Source organism: Toxorhynchites rutilus, chromosome 1 (assembly GCF_029784135.1).
Source record: "Toxorhynchites rutilus septentrionalis strain SRP chromosome 1, ASM2978413v1, whole genome shotgun sequence".
NCBI classification, from domain to species: domain Eukaryota; kingdom Metazoa; phylum Arthropoda; class Insecta; order Diptera; family Culicidae; genus Toxorhynchites; species Toxorhynchites rutilus.
This window is the reverse complement of record NC_073744.1, coordinates 18,470,859-18,493,064: the sequence shown is the minus strand read 5'-3', so window position 1 is coordinate 18,493,064 and position 22,206 is coordinate 18,470,859. Positions and strand designations below refer to the sequence as shown.

General features: G+C 40.6%; 1 protein-coding gene across 2 annotated transcripts in view; it reads left to right on the top strand.

The window, feature by feature from the left end:
* Positions 1–355: 355 nt before the first annotated feature.
* Positions 356–22,206, top strand: part of LOC129763581 (protein phosphatase PP2A 55 kDa regulatory subunit) — a 99,158-nt gene continuing 77,307 nt past the window's right edge. Inside the window, exon 1 of one of the 2 annotated variants that reach the window (XM_055762791.1) lies at positions 356–1,668. The gene's annotated coding sequence lies outside the window, so the exon portion shown is untranslated. Of the gene's footprint in view, positions 1,669–16,649; positions 16,775–22,206 lie in introns of those variants that run through there. The other variant, XM_055762792.1, reaches the window with a different exon arrangement.

The window sequence follows — 22,206 nt, the reverse complement described above, 5'->3', positions numbered from 1 at the left end:
GAACCGAAAGGGTTTTTCCAGCTGGTTGGGTTTTGTAACCGACAATGCGGCTCCACCGTGCGCGCCATATAGGTACGTAACAATGCCCCCATATGGGGCTGCCTATATTTACATATATTCGCAGAAAATCATCCAATAAACAGATTAGTCTTTCTCTCTCTCACCTTCTTTCGCCTCTCTGTTGTTCTGCTCTCTTCGTCTCGCGTTGGGGCTTGCTTGTTGCTCAGAGAATGCGAAATAAATAATGCTGGCGAAAAGCGTGAGCATGAGAGCGAGCGAATGAACGAGCGAACGAGAGAGAGAGTAAGTGACTGAACGTGTCTCCTCATTAGGATTATGAGGAGTCGCATCAGCACACGCAGCGAAATGCCTGCCGCTCCATTTCGGTTAGCAAACGCACAGCGATTAGTTGCATTTTTCGCGGAAAAAGCCTTTTTCCGGTGGGTTGAAAATTTTGTTTTTCTCGGTGACAATACGTCTTGCAGTAAGTGTGTGAGCGAGCAGTCGGTGGTTGATGCAACCGCGTTTGCATAATTGTCGTAAAATGAAAGCGGCGCCGGAATGGTGAATCCAAGATAAGGCAGCAACATGAAAGGAAGAGTGTGCTAATGTTCTATTAATAACACGCATCACAATTTCATACAGCAGCCGGTGGGAGGTGGAAAACTCATTCCTCGGTGTGTTGAACGGAACAACGGATCGTCGCTGCAGTCGGGCCGCTGTAATTGGATTGACGTTGTTTTCTCTTGCTCAACCTCATGGATTAATTAGTGAAGAGTGACTGATTTGAATGGAATTCCGAGTGGCAAAAATAGTGCTTTGTAATAGAAATCAAAGATAAACGGTGTGATACACATTTCTCAGCTATCAGTGCAATCCGAATTTTTCGCACCCCTAGTGCCTAGCGTGTGTTATTGTTGAAACGTATTACCTTCCGTTGTCTGTTATCAAACGAGACTGTTTGCTCGGCCCCGAGCGAATCTTGTTATGAGTGGCTTGAGCTGGCCTAACTCGCGGGTTATTAGTGAGATAGTGTTAATCATATTTGCTTTAGAGTGAACACACCTTTCAGAGGAGCAGCGGCACATATGGTAGAAGAAGGGATTCAACCTGCTCTGTATGCTTCATCACCTCTACACAGCACCGGGGTTTTGAAGAGCTACGTGGATCAAGTCTCGTGCATGTGTAAGCAAACAAGCAAAGGGCGAAATGATGAGGGCCTGCCATAAAGCCAGACATGTGCGTCCCTTTATTCGCTTCAGTTGTCGGGTCCTATAAGAGAGTGTACATTTAGTGCGATTTTTGTGTCTTCCTGCCTTCAGACGGTGCATTCTATATGCGCCAGACAACGTGTATTGTCCGGGGGTGAGCAGTGTGGCACAATTTGTCATTATCGGCTTTTACAAGATTCGCAAACTACACAGTGTCTACGATATTTACAATTTTCGCAATTTACCACAGTAGGCGTGAAGTTTTGAAAATATTTTCATCTGATAGTGACAGTGAGTTGTGGTCGAATTTGTATCTTGCTGCGGTTTCACTAGCAACAACAGGATAGAAAAGGTGATAGAAAGCACACTTTGGCTCTAAACGGAGAAAAATCATTTCACCGCACAAGTGGAATTATCTTTGCTTCATTTCCTGGTTTGTGGTTCCGTATGAAGAAAGGTAAGTCTTGAGGGATGAACAAAAATAGGTTAAGAATCTCGCCTCATTTCCAGAAAAGGTACATTAACGGCTTCCATTCGAGGGATCCCAACCGCTTGGGCTCACAAAAAGATAGCTCTAGATATCTGCACTGGACATCTATATGTTTCATTATAATTCTGGTGATCTTTTGAACGAACTATTCAGAAATCCGAGAAACGAAAACAGAACAAATTGGGGTTGTTATCATTCCAAAATTCAGGAGAAACTTTTTATATCAGTGGAAAGTATTTCTTCCGCTGAACAGCTTGATTTTTTTTTATCTGTGTTATAGTGACTTTCAACTCATTTGGCTGGTTCGTCACTTTTACTTCCATTTTTGGAAGAATGTCGGGAGTGAGAATTGAACTCGTGACCTTTAGCGTGAGAGGCATGAATGTTACCACTACGCCAGATCGCCTCCCTGAACAGCTTGAAATAGTTTCATCAGAATTTAAAACCAACACTAAATCCACCTTTGAAGAAAACTGTCCACTGAAGCAGAAAACTTCAAGTAAGGATGCATCTTGGTGGAACAAAAATCTTGAAAAGCTTAGAAAATTATTTAGAAAACTCTTCAACAAAGCAAAAACTACCTCTGATTAGACAGAGTACAAAAACTGTCTAGCAGAATATAACAAAGAAATCCGTAAATCGAAGAGAATAGATCGGAAGTTCACCTGTAAACAGGTAGAAAGTTTACCTGTTGTGGCAAGACTTCCTGAAGCCCTTTCTAAGGATCACACCAATGGCCTTGATAGTCTGATAAAGGAAACGGTCTATATACAACCTATTCCCAGGAATCACTTAGTATCATGATGAGAACACATTTCCCAGACTCGATCCAATTGACTTCCGAACACGCACAGGTCTTCAATACAGCTCAATCCTTTCCAATCAAAGACGAGAATAGAGTTAAAGAAATGGCTAAGGCGGTCTCTACGGAGTCAAGGGTTGAGTGGTCAGTGAATTCCTTAAAGCCTTTTAAATCTCCATGCACGACATAATCGACCCTACGTTTCTCAATCAATCAAAATTTCGATCAATCGTCACCATATAGCGGCCATAATCGATAGCACTAGCAACACAATAATCAAACCAATTGGGACGGAAGCGATATTTTGTGAAAATTAGCTTTATTTGAAATTTGAGTGTACATCGAAAATGTATAAAAACACCATTAGGGTAGAGTTCAACAATCAGTTTAATTTGTTGAGCCAGTAAAAATCAACATTTGAAAATGAAAGTTTAAAAAAAAGTATCATATTAAATTATCATATTGAGCTTGAGCTTGAGCTGGGGTAGACTTGGGTAGACTAGACACTTCGAAGTTGCTCTCCATGATTGATCTGAACCAGCGAAATTGCACAAAGAACACACTAAATGACACTCGGGAGTAGTAAATCATTCTCATTGTGCAAGTTTCGGTGGTTCGGGCTTTAAATTGTTAATAACGACGTTGGTCACGTTTTCACAGTCGCCAGGGGAAGGGAAGGAATGTTAGTATGATATTTGCAGCCAGAAAGGTCTCCTCTAAGCGTGGTTCACTTGCGATTATCATGAGAGGGATGTTTGTTAGTGGGTAGAGGTAAGAATCAGGATTCACTGAGGCAAGTGAATGTAAAAGTAATAGCAGAGCACTTTCATAGTTGAAGTTATCGATTCCTTTCGACGAAGTAATGAATTAGTGAGTCGATGAAATGTTTGTATTCACGAATAGTTTAGAAACCACGGCGCACCTTCTTATGTATTTACACAATGTAACATTGAAAAGAGACTGAAGTCTCATGTTACTAATTAGAAATAAAAATAAAATAAAATAAATAAAATAACAGGGAAGTGATGTAATAGGGTGTTCAATAAGTTCGAATACACTTTAAAAATGTGTTAAAAAAAATGAAAATACAAGATATTCTCTCCTGCGTCAATTTTTATTGAGAACCTTTATGACATATTAGCTGGGAGAAAACAAACTTTTATCTAGCCTAGAGACCCCAGGAATATCGAGCATTGTTGGTAACACAGCGGAATTGACTCTCTCTGAGAAAAAAAAACAAAGATTGTTTCACTGTCACTGTGTAAATTGTATTTTAAATCAATTCAAAACCCTACTCAATTAGATTTTAATATTTTCCCTACGAAATCCCCAATTTTTTAAATTATCATATTTGATGAAAAAAAGTCCCGCAAATGGTTTATACCTGCAATGACGATTTCTCCAGGCTCCTCGGTTTAGTAGTCCGTGTTAGGGGAACGCTTCAAAGTTTGCACAAATGCAAGCGTGTAGAAAAGTGTCTACTTCTCGCTTGTGATGTTGTACCTCATCTATGCACAAGTAGAACTTAATTGTGAGTACGGTAGCAAATAGGGAGAGCAAAGGTACAGGAACAAGGGAACACTGCCAATTTCCATTAATTTAAATTATTTACGGATTAGGGAATCACAATGTATGGTACATCGAACGAATCTTAGAGAATTTTCAATTCAACTGTTATGCAAAACATCAGCTTTTGGTGGTAGTGAAAATAGTTATTAACCTTAACATATTTCATAAAATCGTGACCTGTTTGAAATTGAGATTTGGCACTCTTACTGAAGAACGTAGTCCTACGTCAAAATGTTCTACGCCTGTGGTCAAATTTCAACTATGACAGAGTCATTTAACTGTTCTTGTTTGGCGTTCTGTAGCCCTGAACAAGTTTTAACTTAAAAATTACAGGAAGGTTGTGTCCGAGACACGACCGCATAGTTGACGTAGGATTACGTTAAAAAATAAATACTTGATTGAACTCTTCCATAATTTTGTGGCCCTGAATTGGGCCATTTAGTTTAATAGTTAGATATTGTTTGTTAACTCCATCATTGGTACAGTCGATAATCATAAAAAGTATATACAGTAGAACCCCGATTATCTGCGATCGGATGATCCGCGGTGCGGATTATTCGCGACAACGAGGTCCATAGTAAATCTATAGGACTTCGCGGAATTTGCCCGAAAGTGGTAGGCTCATGATCTTTTTTTTTGTGGTTTTTTTTCTGGTGCACACGATCTTCTAGATGGATAGTTTAATGATTTCTGTATTGATAAAACATAGTTTTAATGCTGAAACATCTTTTTTTTCGTGTTTGCACCTCATTTTTAGTTCTTTATTTTCGTTATCCACGGTGAGCTTGCCCGACTATTCCGCGAATAATCGGGGCTCTACTGTATATATTATCATAAAAGCATTCTTTGCATTGCGCAGATTGATCTTTTGTATCTATTTCGTATGCTGTTAAAAAAATATGGATCATTGTTGACATTATTCAGCGACTCCATCTGTCGTTTTTTTCTGTCATAGGCGTAGGATAGTTTGTATTTAAAACAAAACTCCTGGATCATCCAAAAAGTAAACGCCCAAGCAACATCCATTGAGTGCAATAATTTTGGAAAAAAGACTTGTGGTCAAATAGCCTAAATACTCAAGGACCAGAAACATCAAATCGTTTTTCAGTTTAAAAGAATGAAGACGATGCTTACGATTTTCATGGATTGCAGCGGGTTTGTACAGTTAACAAGGAGTATCTTTATGGCTAAAATTAGTACACTGAAGTAGCTTTTTGCGCGTTTTTTTATACGCGGATTTCGGAATTCACCCGTTTTTTTACGCGGATTTTGGAATTCACGCAGTTTTTTACGCGGATTTCGCAATTTACGCGGTTTTTTTTCCACACAAGACGTATCAACCGCGTAAAAATTCAGTGTGCTAATTGCTGTGACTGTTCACGAAATAAGTTTGTATTGTATCACTGATTAGTAGCTGGGAAATAAAAAGAGATGCAGATATCATGACTGTAGCATGCAAAAAAATCAGTTAATCAATTGTTAGAGTATAGGTTGCATTTTAAACTAATAATTCACTGTTTGCTAGAATTTTATACGGATTTGAAATTTACCCGATTTATTTTTACGCGGATTTTGGAATTTCGGCGGAATTTTTACGCGGTTTTCTTTTACGCAGCACGTATCTCCCGCGTAAAAAGCGACTCCAGTGTAGTTGTGGCCAATTAGATTAATTTATTGTGCAATTGACAAACAATTTCAATTAAAAAGGCACCGTTGCTGATCGTTGCTGATCGAATTTCTGGAGAAACGAGTATCATCCAACATCCAACACCGTGTTTCCATCCATGCTTCTTATCTCTGATAGTACTTTAAAGAGGAAATGTGTGTTTTGAATATTCTGAGTGTTTTTCATCTGATGCTATCAATGCCTATCAATAATGCACCTGTTCCAAAACTATTGACGAGATTTATTTCTTAAATAGAAGCGCCTCATTTCTTCAACGTAGTGTGGGATCGATATTCGGTTGCCAATGTCTATTGAGCGGCAAGTACAAAGATACGCGTGTGCCAGTTTCTTTCTCGCTATGAACAGAACATTTTTGCATGTATCAGCAAACACAGACACTAGTTTAACAAACGCAAACACTGGTTTTAGAGGTGAATGAAATGAAAAGTTTAATATTTCCTCTATAATTCAACAACTTCGTTCGTTCTAACTGGTTAGTAGTGATAGAAAATAAAATAGTAGTGGAGAAAGAAACTGCTCTACATCACAGTCCCCTTTATTCCGCGCGGCGAATGAGGTGAGATGGCTAAAGTCACCGCATTCCCGTAGGCGAATGGCGTGACTATTGTTTGTCACTAGGTGTGATTTGAAATCGTGTTCTCATATGTTATCGACTAGGGTATAAAAAAAGTTGAAAAGTAAGGTAGCTTCCACAATGAAGCGGGAAATTTGGCCATCTCACGTCCCTCGCCGCGTGGAATAAGGGGGAGTATTTATATTGCATCCAGACTTATTCACCTTCGCCAGCATTCAAACATGATGAATAACCCGCGCTCGTTATGGCAAATCAAGAATAGGTCACCGTTGATCTTCTCTTTCCGTGGAACTCATCTTTGCGTACACGATGCGATCGTAGCGTGGGTTGTTGTTTTCTTCTGTTTCACTCCATGTTTCTTTTCATCGGAGTGCTGTAAATCAATACCTCGAATGCAGAAGTATGCAGTATGCAGAAGAAAAAGTTGGTACCAAAAAAAGAATAGATTGAAAAATTGAAATAGCAAAATTTGAAAAGTGTCAATCTGTCATGATGCGTTAAACCAAAAATTCCGGTTAGGAGCATTATATGTCTAGCGAGAGGTTGATGCCCATCTGTTCGGTAGCATCGAAAAAAAACATTTGACTTTGGGGAGTGTTGACTCATGCGAATTCCTTCTCTTGTAGCTGTTTTTTATCAGCCCAAATCGAGAGATTTTTTAGCGAACATATTCCTACACAGGACGCATTCGAGAGAACCAATTATGACATGCTATTAGTACCATCTTGCTAAGTGCCCGGTAAGTGCGATAATATCCAACAATGTGTTTCAAAGAATGGAATATTCCATCCCCGAGGGAATGATTCGCTGTTGGCCTCGTTCATCAATGACTTTTTTTTGTCTGTTATGCAATCGAGCGATTTGCTTGAAATATTCTAAAAATAACAAGCCAAGCTGAAGTAAAAATAATCACAATAGAGTAAATATTCGATTTTCTCTAAACGGGAAGCGACCGAGTTCCGGGTCAGTTTTGAACAACACCTCCAGACAGTGGCGTAAAACATTAATATCCACCAGTTTAAAAAATACTAGAACGGTTGAACACAACGTTTAGTATGCTATGGAGTCAACTGTGTACAGGGTTTTTCAAATTTTAATAACCTCTACAAAAGTGAACCGATTTTTATTTTTAAAAAACAAATCTTATTTTAGGACATTTTTGATGTGACCACCCCTTTTTCGATAACGCGTTTTAAACGGTGAACAAAATTTCGTAATCAACGACGAGAAATGTTGAAATTCTTGCCATAAAAGGACAAGGTTTCATTAAGGCTTCGGTTGCTCGAGTAATACGTTTTCACTAGAAATACACGTTCTTGTAAATTGTACATCTTGACATTAAAAACCATCCGATCAGACTGAACGAGTAGCCGAAGATTATCGTCCCGAAGTGGGGCATGCAGTGTTACCATCGACGGAGCAAAAAAAAATATAAGGAACTATTCTTTTTTTTTACGTGAGCGTTCAATCTGAAAGACCCTGTACTAACAGTTGACAGTTATACAGTAGATACAAAAACTTACCAACACGCCTTTTGACATCCAACAGCTGGTACCAAGCTATATTTGAATCACTTGAGAAGCCTGAATTCGTTATCCAAGCATTGTCTATTACCCGCTTCATCGAATTGAGGAAATTGGCGCATCAAATCATTAAGCTTTGGACGCTTGAGAAAGGTTTGAGGGTTTATCAAGGTCGTAGTTTTGATAACCGGATCACTGAAATCAAATCATTTGGAAATCACGAGTTCAATATAGAAGTCCCGACAAAACTATTTGACGGTTAACTTTCTAGCTGCAATCTTCTTCTTCAGAAAGAATCAGCCCAACATTTTTCAAAAAAAAATTTTATTAGTAAGAAGGTAAGAAGGCAGATAAAGGGTGTGTCACATCAAATTGCATCACGGAAAAAACGCTGTAGAAATTTAATTTTTAGGAATTATATCTTCAGCTTTCGCTTATAATCAGATAAGAGTGTATAGATCACGTTGGCCATGCTTCACTGTCAATTTTTCGTAAATTTGGAAAAAATGTCGTCGAACGAAAAAGAGCGTCGTGAATTAATCCTGCGCACTCATTTCGGTGCACCCGTGGCCGAGTGGTTAGCGTCTCACATTATCATGCCGGGTGTTCGGGTTCGATTCCCGTTCTGGCCGGGGGATTTTTTCGTCAAAGAAATTTCCTTCGACTTGCACTGTGATCACGCGTATTCTAGAGCTTGCCCCTCGGAATACATTCAAGGCGTGTTATTTGGCTTAGAAAATCTCAACTAAGTATTAATAAATGACGCTAGTTAATGCATACGTTGAGACGGCAAAAGTTCCACAGGGAACGTTAACGCCATTCAAGAAGAAGAAGACTCATTTCGAGAATCCGGAGTTGTCACATCGGGACATCGGTAAGATGCTGGGAATCGTCCAATCCACGGTCAGCAGAGTACTAAAACGATACTTCGAGAACCTAACCATCGACCGGAAGGTGAAGAACGGCAAAAATGGATGCTCCGTCAGTGAAAAAGATCACAAGTGTGTAGTTAAGCAGTTTAGACGTGATCCGAGAAGTTCGGTCCAGGATGTCGCCAATAAGCTGAATTTGTCAAGTTCATTCGTCCAGCGGACCAAGCAGCGGGAGGGCCTGCGTACATACAAGGTTCAGAAGGCTCCTAACCGCGACGAAAGGCAAAACATGGTGGGGAAGACGCGAGACCGGAAGCTGTACACCGAAATGCTGACGAAGCCGCATTGCCTGGTAATGGACGACGAAACCTACGTCAAAGCGGACTTTCGTCAGCTGCCGGGCCTGTTGTTCTTCTTCGCAGAGGACAAATTCAACGTTCCTGAGGAGATTCGCAAGCAGAAACTATCCAAGTTTGATAAAAAGTACATGGTGTGGCAAGCGATCTGCTCTTGCGGAAAGCGGAGCGCCCCTTCGTGATGACCGGCACGGTAAACGGGCAGGTTTACCTTAAGGAGTGCCTACAGAAGTGCTTACTGCCACTATTGAAGCAGCACGAGGGCCCGACCATCTTCTGGCCGGATCTCGCTTCGTGCCACTATTCAAAGGACGTGTTGGAGTGGTACGAAGCCAACGGGGTCACCTTCGTGCCAAAGGAAATGAACCCGCCCAACGCGCCGGAGCTTCGCCCAATAGAAAAATATTGGGCGATTATGAAGCAGGCCCTCCGGAAGAACCCAAAAGTTGTCAAATCGGAGGCGGACTTCAAGAGAAAATGGATTTCTGTTCAAAAAAAACTACAACCTGACGTTGTACAGAACCTTATGGACGGGGTAAAGAGGAATGCGCGAGCATACGGGCTTGGGCTCGAAGTATGAATAAAAAGAAAATGCCAAAAGTTGTTTAATAGTTTTTATTTTACTGTCTAAAATTTTCAAAAGGATCGGTCTACTGGGCGAATTTCTACAGCGTTTTTTCCGTGATGCAGTTTGATGTGACACACCCTTTAGACTAAATATTTAAAATTGAAATAAAAAAAAATCTGTATCTTTGATGAAAATCTGTAATTCTGTATCTGAAAATTTGTAAAATACAGAATATTTTGTATGTGTGGCAACCCTGGTCATCACAGCTTGATTGGATTGTCAGAAATTATGGTGTATTCTGTATCTGAATCTGAATTTTCGGTTTTCAGAAATATGCGAAGCACATCATCAGAAAATCAGCAGAAAACATCGAACTTGTTTCATTATACAGTCTCGTACTTTTTTCTGTATAATAGTGACTTTCAACACTTTCAACACTATGAAGTCTCATAATTGCTCTAAAATTATGAAGGAAGAGATGTGATAACTAGTAACTGTAACTTGCCTAATTATTTTCTAGCTTTAGTAAAAAACTTTTTAAGTTAAACGGTTTAATGTTTAACTTAAAAAGTTTTTTTTTATTTTCTAGTTTTTGGACATTATCTGTTTGATAAGAATAAAACCATTCAACTTTATTTTTAAATTTTATTTCTCACCTATTTTTCTTCGGAATATTTTGATGATGTACTGTGTTCTATTAGTCAAATCATTTCATTCGTTACCGATATTGAGGGGATAACAATAAAATACATACACCTTTTCGCATTTATGTTGTTCATAATATAGTGTGTTCTCCAAGTCAAGCCATTTTTTAGCGGCGGCCAAATTGAATTTCTAATTTTTATCAATGTGGGACAACCCTACAAACCCACAAACATACATACAAACAGGTCAAGTTGAATGAAACCGTTTAAAAAAAGTAATTGGCTATTTTGTTAAAGCGGCCATCTTGAATTTGAATTTTTCATAAATAGGTGTGATCTACTGGTCAAGCCCCTTCACTTGATACCCATTTTGATGGGGTTTGTTTTGAGAAAATATGTTATCCGCCATTTTGTGGTGGCGGCCATGTTGGATTTGCATTCCTAATGAATAACTGTGTTCTACTAGTAAAGCCTTTTCATTTGATTCCCATATTGATTGGGTTTTGAAAAAAAAAATATATCACCATTTTGTTGTGGCGGCCATTTTGGATTTGCATTTCTCATGTATAACTGTGTTCTACTACTCAAGTCTTTTCATTTAATACCCATATTGATGGGGTTTTGAGAAAATATGTAATCGGCCATTTTGTAGTGGCGGCCATTTTGGATTACAATTTTTCGTAAATAACTGTGTTCTACTAGTCAATCCCTTTCATTTCATACCCATATTGATGGGGTTCTGAGAAAATATGTAAGCCGCCATTTTGTAACGGCCGCCATCTTGGAGTTTTAAAATCATGAAATATGCAGTTTTATAATGGCTGCAGAGATAACATGTTTGTTCCAAATTTCAGATCAATCGGTCAACAGGAAGGGGTTAAAATTTCTAATAATGTGGTAAAGCGCTATGTTACAAACATACAAACATACAAACATACAAATTACAGGGCAAGCTAAATGAAAGTTAAAAAAAAAGTTAGTTTCATATAATATATTTTTTATTCATTGTAAATTAATTGTTATGGAATGCTCAGAAAAATCTCGTAAATCCATCAGAAATAACTGAGCAATAATTGTAAGTGCCGCTTGTGTCATCAATTTCGACCAATCAGAACTAGGTATTTCCGTTTGGATAAGGGTTGAGATTTTTCAATTGTTCGATAGTTGATAGATATTATTTTCTTCAATGTTATAGATTGTTATCGAGTGCCGAAATCGATTGACGCAAAAATTTCATCAACCCATCATGTAATGCGTTTGAAATTGGACATTTTTCACGATGCGATCGATTTTCCTTTTTCAATTTGTACCCCCAATATGTTCTCGAAAGCTGTAATCCTACGTCAAAAAAAATTGTCAAGACAGCAGAAACTGCGCTGTCTTCGACCTACGACCGAGAATATTTACGATTCGTACTCAATTTCGAACCGAAATCGTAAAGCGGACCTAAGAAAGTCCCGTTGGGTAAATAATGTCATGGTTTTCTCTCACTTTGCATTCGAATGGAGCTCTATAGCTGCACTTTGTCAAGTAGCAGATTCGATGGGTCGAATCGCGAAATTCTGCGTGCGATGAAAACAGTGAACGACTTGAGACAATGAAATTTGCTGCCAATGTCACCTACACATTGATTTCTTTTTTTTTTTTTTCAACAAAGCACAAAAAATAGAACTTGATTTTTGGAGCCAAACTAGTACACATATACACACTCCCACAAATGCAATTGCACGTACACGAAGGTTTTTATAACCTTTCATATTCACAGAACGTGCAGGATGATCGATGTAATGTTTTGTTGATCATATGGAAAAACGCGTAATCTATTCCAACTAATAATGAAAACCGTTCCACTAAACGCCGAAACACCCATTTTCAATTTCCATATACCCTTCTAACGGAGGAAAAATTAACCACTCATCATTACCATAAATTATTACCGTTCCACGAAAACAAACACGACAGCGCCTTCAGATGTTATTCTGGGAATAAATTCCATGATGCGAAAACATGAGAAAAGTTGTATTTCTTTCCTGTAACCGATAGACGTTTACGCATACTACATACTTGTGAAACACTCATTTAAATTTAACTCAACTTTCGCAGTTGAATCGGGCGGCTTTTGGTTGCTGTAAAAACGCAACTGACAGTGATAAAGAAAAATCAGAAGCTGCTTATCGCAGCAAAACACAAATCCATCACTCCAAATTCGACTTCGCTCTGGCAGGTCAAACGAAGCGATAGATTCGGAGAGGCCGATAAGAATATAATAATCCTATTTCATAGCGTGCAAAAACACCATATTGCTCTTTCCGGGGGACAACACATTAATTGGATCATTGATCACCTCAAACTTGCGGGGCCTTCACATGGTTTCTGTATGTCATTTTTCGCACATTCCACCCTATACACGGTCAGCATTTTAAGACCATTTTCGGCTATCAAACTTGCACGGTCAGGCTAATTGAAACACTCGCACTGTCACAAGTGTGCTCGCCCTTTTGTAGACCAGATTCGCGCTGAGGGTTATCTCGATAATTAATCTTTTCTGCTCTCTAGTCAATCAATTTCTTTGGCACTCCACTATATGATGCGTGAGATCGACTCCGATCTCGCCGAAGTGTGTGCGCTCGATCGTAACTAGAATACACAGTGTGTACCAATCAGGGCCTTACAATGACACTTCAATCGACACATCGTCACTCAATAATGAGCCTATCGCCTTTCAATTTCATGCAAGTTTATGCAGGTTGAAAATAGTGCTACTCTCTCTTCACGTTCAATAAAGAGAAAATCACTTCACCTTCGTACAGTCTCGTTTCATTCCACGTTCATTTCTTGCATTCTTCAAACCGCAGCAAAGTTATCGAATCGTGAAATGAAAATGAAAGGAACTTGAAAGTTTCTCATTTCGAATGGAAATTTCGTTTGAGCTCGAACCGTATTCACTGAAACTTATGAAAATGACGATGTGCAGTATGCCAGTAGGCGTAATCAGATGTCGGTGCTGGTTGTATGCCTCATTTTCCTCATTCAATTCCATTTGTTTTTGAAAGACGGAAAAATTCAGTCTGGAGAAAGGGAATCGAATGAAACTTTCAATTGAAAGCAGTGATCGTCCTTTCACATTTGAAATTGAAAATGACATATAGCTTATTTAAATGATAATGAATAGGGCAGTTTAAATCGTCAAGTAAAAGCAGCTGCTTTCAAGTTCAAAGGAAACGAAATTGAAGAATCGATGTTTCAGTATGCCTAGTGAATGCACACAATGGATATTGAAATAGGCTGAAGAGAAATGAAGAAGTAAAAAAGTCATGTTCAGTCAGTTTCGAAATTGTCAAGCCCTGGTAACACCATCTATGAGTGGCATTGCTGTGCGCACCATCTATGAGTGGCATTTTGCTGGCAATCAGCAAATAGTTAGGTCATAAAATCTTCCCAAATTGAGCCTTTTTAGGAATTGAAAAAGCAAGTGAAACAAAATCTCCAAATGGAAATAGGTGAAAGATCTCGTGGTTTACTCTTTATATGCTCACAAAACTTTGGTCTGAAAATAATTCTGATTCTACAACAAAATTGAATTTCTCATGAAAATCAGGATAAAGCCTAGATTGTGAAAAATAAATCAGGGCATCACAAATAGATCTCAAAATAAGGACATGTCCTTCTAAATCAGGACAGATGGTAAACCTACGTAGGGATCGATTCACTTATTCGGTCGGTACCAGAGAAATGATCTTTACCGAATTGATCTTTGAAAAATTTGAAAAGAAAACCTCGTTTATCAAACTATATAGCAAAACTGTCGCCAAACGTCTGGCGTTAAGTCAAAACCGATTCTTGGCTATAGCGCCAATTCTAGAAAACAATATTTCGATTGGAACTGATATCACCATCCACCATCCATTGATTGGATTCTATATAGCCAAAGAAATTCAGTCTAGTGTTACTGTATTCTGACGTAGTAAATTCCTCCAGATGTATTACATTTTTGGTTATTAAAAGATTCGCCACTGCTCAAGCCAAAAAAGAAAGTGACAAAACATTGAGAAAAAATAATTCAATCCATTTATAATAATTTATTTGCATAGTACGAAGGAATTTATAATATCTGTAGTTAACCAGTTCCTCGTTTCGGCTGTTTCGAGTGTTGTTTCGACCGACTTTTGAAGAAAATTGATTGTTTCTCGGAGGTATTTTGTGTTTTTCGGATCCTGGTAGATATTTTTCACGTAAGCAAGAAGTATTTAAGGTTTTTTATCCTCAAATTCTAGTTGCAGTCTTCGAAAAATGGTTCGCGCGCATAATTGCACGGAAACACAGCGGATGGTAATTCGCAAAATGTCCAAAACAGGCAGCAACCAACGCGAAAAAAAACCGTTAAAAGACAATGTTCTTCTAAACAAAAAAGTTAAGCATTCAAAAAATCTAGATCAACATGTCAAAAGGGTCTACCTTCTTTGATCGATTCTCTTCATCTACATTCTCTTTCATTAATAACTAAGCAGTAACAGGATTTCCTGATGTGTTCGGTGACAAGGAGTGTGAAAGGGGACCTCGTTTATCAAACTATATGGCAAAACTGGAGCAAAATATGTCTAAAAGGCCGTGGTTATCGAAAGAGAAAGACGGTGAAGAGAATCGATCAAAGAAGATAGACCCTTTTGACATGTTGATCTAGAAATGGACAAAAATTGCCGATTTTTCATAGGTTTACCTTCACACGCACTGACGAAACTACCCATCAATCATAGTAACTCATGAGGCAGGAGAAAAATTAACAGCTCTATCAGTCGAACTCTAACCGTGATGGCGAAAACAGTGAAGCTACTCCGTTCAGAAGTGTGCGCGTTCAAAGAACGGTACCCCGCCGCGTCGAAAACGAACATCGTGTGGCACTTTGTGTACGCCAGAAACGCCCTTTCTGGCATCTTTAACATCTTGTCACTATTGGACAACAATCAGAGCATCGAAAGAAAGCCCGGTTCCGGACGGCCGACGACCCTGAGCAACAAGAAGCTCCAAAGGATGCTGAACAGGAAGATCGAGGGAAAAGTGGCTACATCGCAGCGTGCGCTTGGCCGGGAGGTCGGTGCAACCGGCCATACAGTGAAAAAGTACCTTGCGAACATGGACATACATGTCAGGAAGCGGAAGTCCCGTCCACTAGTCTCGTAGCTGCAGGAAATGACGCAGCGGTAGCGGCTGAATAATATGGTCTAGTCGATTTTCCCGGCGAATCGGGACGTGGTGGTGGTGATGGACGACGAGACCTATCTCACCCTGGATGGAAACGACTGGCAGGGCATTTTACTTCCCCCACGAAGCATGTGAGCTTCAAAGTGAAGTTTATTTCACACACCAGGTTCCCCAAAAAGGTGCTGCTGTGGCTGACAATCAGTTAGAAGAGGATGTCAAAGCCGCTCTTCTTTAGCTCCGGACTGGCCGTGAACGGGGAAATTTATCGTACGAAGTGCCTGCCGGAAGTTGCGTCGTTCATCAAGAAATACCATAAGGGCGAAGACGCGGTGTTTTGACCGAATCTGGCGTCGGCTCACTTGGAGCGTGGAGCGTCTGAATATCAACGTGGTACCCAAGTCGGCGGACCCGCCCAACGTCCTCCAGCTGCTTCCCATCGATAATTTCTGGGCAAACCTGAAGCGTAAGATCTACTCAATAAATTTTGTCGCGAAAACTGGAATTGATATAAAACGAAGAAAGAACCTAAAAAACATGCCTACACGCATGTTTTCGTCCGCCATGGCGAATGTTTCGTTTAACTGACGGAAGGCGGCTTGCAAGGGCGTAGAATTTTTTTTTGCAAGTAAGCTAATAATCATATTACTTCCATGGAAAATTTATCAAACTCTTTTATCTGTCCTAGGTTATTTATCACCATCCGAAAAAAGTCCATTTTTTAATGCAAACGTTAATTCAATTTTTCGAATCATTTTGCACTCCTCAAACCGTGTACCCGTGGGCGGTCCGCAACCCGCATCACCGCTTCCGACGGCGTGTCGGCGGTCAACTTGGATCGCACCATCTTGGCGGCGCCTCGATTCAGTACCCTCGTTTAATGGGGACCTCACCCTGAAACGAAAATGAAAAAAATAATTTACAATAGAAATTACGCTTTTTTCTGTGAAGCATTTAAACTTAAGAGAGAGAAAGAGAAAGAGAGAGAGAGAGAGAGAGAGAAAGAGAACACGAGAAAAACAGACCAGAGAGAGTGTTCAATGCACCAGAGATTATTGCCAAACTACAACTCAACAGTTTTTTTTTCTTTCCATTCGTCACATTTTCCGTGACACACACTGTGCATTACACGTTTACACAGTACTCCCTTGTTCAACACTGAATTAGCCGAGGCGAATTGATCTAATTAATGCAAAGCGGTGCGTGACCGGAGTAATTACGAACTGTTGTGTAAGGTTAGGATAACCTTCACCACTGTAGCTATGTTGGCGATTTTGTTATGGTATGCATCATCTGCTTCCTCTGAATGGAAATACAAGCAGTTGCTTTGCTAAAATTCAAGAGAAGTAAAATTAATTCAAATTAACTTCAACACTTCATTCGCTGTTCATTCAAGTCTGGACAGCGCAAGCAATCAGTCGTTTACTTTCGCGTTCCCGTAATCGTGATCGAGTGCTGTAAGCTGTTATTAACCTTACTCGCCCTGGTGTTTTTATTATCACGCGTTTACCGTGGTCTTGTGGACATTGTGTTCAACCTTTCATTTCTCGCCAATTCATCGCCATCGCAAATTGGAGTCGGACACGGTGGTCAGTCGCACGCACACAATATCAGTGTGGAAGAACGCGCTTAGTGGTGTGATACACCATTTCATTTGTGCCGAGCGCCCAACACGCGATCAGCCGATCGCTAAGTTCAATTGTACTGGTGCATCTCGTGTGAATCGCTGTGAGTGAGAACGTGAGAACGAGCACCGGACTGAAAAGTGCACAATCGCAGCGGCGTCTGCAATCATCCGATCGAGCAGCAGCCGTTACCGCAATCATCGCACTGGTGTGCGTTAGCAAGTAGTTTTATTATTTTTTGTTTTTCTTTGTTTTTTTTTTTTATTAGGTTATAGGAATCATTCAAACTATTGCAATTATCAGTCACATAAATGATGGATGAAGGTGGGGGGTCTTTTAATATGGAGATCTCCTTCGATGACTCCCTTTCCGTTGCACAAAAAGGTGCCGGAAAATCGCTTAAGCGCGTTCCGTGTGATACAGAAGAGTCGTCGATTAAAAAGCCCCCCTCTAAGAAATCCACAAACCTCGCCACTCATCCCCCGAACCCCCCCGTTTTAACTCAACCATCGACCTCGCATTCCTCATCTGTTGCTCCTGATCCCTCTCAACCATCCACCTCATCTCCCCCCTCTACCGTCCCCGTTCCCGCCCAAACCTCGTCCTCGTCTTCTTCTTCTGTTTTGTCCTCTCCCCGTGTCAAGGTTTATCCAGAGGATGCACCTGGAACTGGTCCATGGGTTGTTTTCTTCCGGCCCAAACCCAACGGGAAATCGCTGAACGTCATTCAGATTATGAAAGATCTGACAAAAAATTATTCCTCCGTGGTCGAAATGAGAAAGGTTAGACCGAACAAACTGCGTGTTGTCGTGGCTGATCGGAAGCAAGCTAACGAGATTGTTGTCGACAATAGATTCATCCTAGAATATCGCGCCTATGTGCCCTGCCATAACGTAGAAATTTCGGGGGTGATTACAGAAACGGGTCTGACGAGCGAATTTATAAAAAAGGGAGATGGCAGATTTAAAAAGCTTCCTCGGTCGATAGTTAAAATTTTGGACTGCCAACAGTTAGGAAAAGTGTCCCAGGAAGAGGGAAAAACAAAATTCACGCCGTCCGACTCGTTTCGAGTAACTTTTGCTGGTTCCGCCCTCCCTGACTACGTTATGGTGGACAAATTGAGACTACCACTGCGACTCTTCGTGCCAAAGCCCATGACTTGCAACAAATGCAAGTCAGTTGGTCACACAGCAGATTATTGTGCCAACAAGGAGCGCTGTGCCACTTGCGGAGAGCAACATGTGGGGAAATCCTGCAGTGCGACTGAGCATAAGTGTCCATATTGCGGAGGATCCCCACACGTGCTCTCAACTTGTGAAACTTACAAGAGTCGCTGGGAGAAGCAGAAGCGCTCTTTAAAGGAACGATCGAAACGTACTTTTGCGGAAATTTTAAAGGGCGCTTCTCTACTGGCTCAACAACAACAACCAATCTCAACACACAATACCTTTTCCGCGTTGCCAGTTGATGAAATGGAAGCGGACACAGCTAGCGAGGGCACACCGTTTATTTTCAAAGGGAATCCCCGGCGCAAAAATGTGACCACTCCCAAAGTTCAAGAACAAGTCCCCACGGTTATATCCTCTGTTAGCTTGCCTAAAAAATCGAGTGCAGCGGACAAGCAAAATCAGGTTCCTCCTGGCTTCCGTGGGAATATTTCATCTTCGAACGACCCAGCACTCGAGGGGACATCAAAAACCCCAACTGTCCCTATTTTTCCGTCCAGTTCAACTTCCCAATCGGGATTTATAAAGTTGTCTGACCTTTTGGATCAAATCTTCAAGTGTTTTAATGTTTCCGACTCCATCAGAACCATTGTCATCTCAATGCTTCCAGTATTAAAGACAATTTTGCAACAATTGATGCAAACATGGCCCCTCCTTGCAATGATTATCTCTCTTGATGTCTAATTCAAATAGAGAGGTCGGAGATATCACTGTTTTACAGTGGAATTGTCGTAGTCTTATCCCTAAATTGGATACATTCAAATTTTTAATTCATAACTTCAATTGTGATGTTTTTGCTCTGTCCGAAACTTGGCTTTCTTCGCGAGATGATATCTCTTTCCACGATTTTAATATTATACGCTTGGACCGTGATGATAGATACGGAGGGGTGCTTTTGGGGATCAATAAGTGCCACTCATTTTTTAGAATTGACCTTCCAACTATTGGAGGGATCGAAGTTGTTGCTTGTCATGCAAACATCAGAGGCAAAGACCTCTGTATTGTCAGCTTGTATTGGCCTCCGAGAGCTGCGGTTAGCCGCAAACAACTTGATGACATGTGCTCACTCCTTCCTGAGCCACGATTGATCTTGGGAGACTTCAACTCTCACGGAACTGCCTGGGGGGAACAGTACGACGACAATCGTTCATTGTTGATATATGACCTTTGTAACAGCTTCAATATGACCATTTTGAACACTGGGGAAACAACACGTGTACCTAAACCTCCTGCTAACCCTAGTGCTCTTGACCTCTCGCTTTGCTCGAATTCACTATCGTTAAATTGCAAGTGGAATGTAATTCAGGACCCCAACGGTAGTGATCACTTGCCAATCAAAATTTCCATCACCATTGGGTCGAATTCTTCTGAATCTATAAACATGGCATATGACCTCACAAGACACATTGACTGGAAAAAATATGCGGACGCGATTGCTCTAGCCATCAATTCCAGAGATGGTTTACCTCCATTGGAGGAGTATAACTTCCTTTCTCGTTTGATATATGACAGCGCGGTTCGCGCTCAAACGAAACCCATCCCAGGTTCCACCATTCGCCGAAGGCCTCCCAATCCATGGTGGGATAGCCAATGTTCCAAGCTTTATGTAGAAAAATCGAATGCATTTAAAGCTTTTCGGAAACGTGGAACCCCTAAAAATTTTCAAATGTATTTAGCCCTTGAGAATCAGTTCAAAAATTTGATCAAAGGGAAAAAACGTGCTTATTGGCGAAATTTCGTGGGAGGTTTGTCACGAGAAACGTCAATGAAAAAATTATGGAAAGTGGCTCGAAACATGCGAAATCGCTCATCAACGAATGAAAGCGAAGAATATTCACATCGATGGATTTTTAATTTTGCACGGAAGGTTTGTCCTGATTCCGCTCCTGTGCAAAAACTTGTTCGAGACATACCACAAGATAGGTGCGATCTTGATTCCGAGTTTTCGATGGTAGAATTCTCTCTTGCTCTCCTTTCTTGTAACAATTCGGCTCCAGGATCGGATAGAATTAAGTTCAACTTGTTAAAAAACCTCCCTGGTGTGGCGAAACATCGCTTGTTGAATTTATTCAATCGGTTTCTGGAACATAATATTGTTCCAGATGATTGGAGACAAGTACGAGTTATAGCTATTCAAAAACCCGGAAAACCCGCGTCCGACTTCAATTCGTACCGCCCAATAGCAATGCTGTCTTGTATACGGAAATTGTTGGAGAAAATGATCTTGTTTCGCCTTGATCGATGGGTTGAAACGAATGGCCTACTCTCAGATACACAATATGGGTTCCGCAGGGGCAAGGGGACGAATGATTGTCTTGCGTTGCTTTCTTCAGAAATTCAAATGGCTTACGCCGAAAAAAAACAAATGGCTTCAGTATTCTTGGACATAAAGGGGGCGTTTGATTCAGTTTCAATAGAGGTCCTGTCAGACAAATTACACTCTCGGGGTCTGCCGCCTCTATTGAATAATATGTTATATAACTTGCTTTGTGAGAAACATTTGAATTTTTCTCATGGAGATTCGGCAGTGAGTCGGATCTCTTACATGGGCCTCCCTCAGGGCTCATGTTTAAGCCCCCTTTTGTACAACTTCTATGTAAGCGACATCGACAATTGCCTTACACAAAATTGCAACCTAAGACAACTTGCAGATGATGGAGTGGTGTCTGTCGTAGGATCAAACGAATCCGACCTGCAAGGACCCTTACAAGCTACTTTGAACAATTTTTCAACCTGGGCCATTGGGCTAGGGATCGAATTCTCCACGGAGAAAACAGAGATGGTGGTTTTTTCTAGGAAGCATAGACCAGCAAAACCAAAGCTTCAACTTTTGGGTAAACCGATCACTCATGCTATGTCATTCAAGTATCTTGGGGTCTGGTTCGACTCCAAATGTACTTGGGGGGCCCATATTAGGTATCTGAGTAAAAAATGTCAACAAAGAATAAACTTTCTCCGTACAATTACCGGCACCTGGTGGGGAGCCCATCCTGAAGATCTTATAATGTTGTATCGAACAACTATTCTCTCAGTGATGGAGTATGGCAGTTTCTGTTTTCAATCAGCTGCCAAAACACACCTCATTAAACTCGAGCGAATTCAGTATCTTTGTCTCCGTATTGCGTTGGGATGTATGCCCTCAACGCATACCATGAGTCTCGAGGTTTTGGCAGGCCTACTCCCACTAAAAGATCGCTTCAATTTATTATCTCTTCGGTTCCTCATCCGGTGTAAGGTTATGAACCCATTGGTGATCGGAAATTTTGAGCAGCTTATCGAGCTAAATTTTCATTCTGGATTCATGAGCTCATATCATGAATTCATCACCATGCAGGTTGATCCTTCTTCGTATATTCCCAACCGTGTTTGTTTTTCTGACTACATCAATTCCTCTGTACATTTTGATCTGTTCATGAAGGAGAAAATCCATGAAATTCCAGATTATCTTCGATCGAGGATCGCTCCTACGATCTTCAAAGCAAAGTATGGGCGTGTCAATTGTGATAATATGTACTTTTCTGATGGGTCCTCTATGAATGAGTCCATAGGATTTGGAGTGTTCAACGTATTTTTTAGCACCTCACACAGTCTTCAGTATCCTTGCTCAGTATATATTGCTGAATTGGCAGCAATACACTGGGCGCTGGACAGCGTCGCCTCACGACCTGTTGAACACTATTACATTGTAACGGATAGTCTTAGCTCTGTCGAAGCTATCCGTTCAGTGAGGCCGGAAAAGCACTCGCCGTACTTCCTTGAGAGAATACGAGAAATTTTGAGTGCTTTATCCAGACGCTGTTATGTCATTACCTTTGTCTGGGTCCCTTCACATTGCTCCATTTCGGGTAATGAGAGGGCTGACT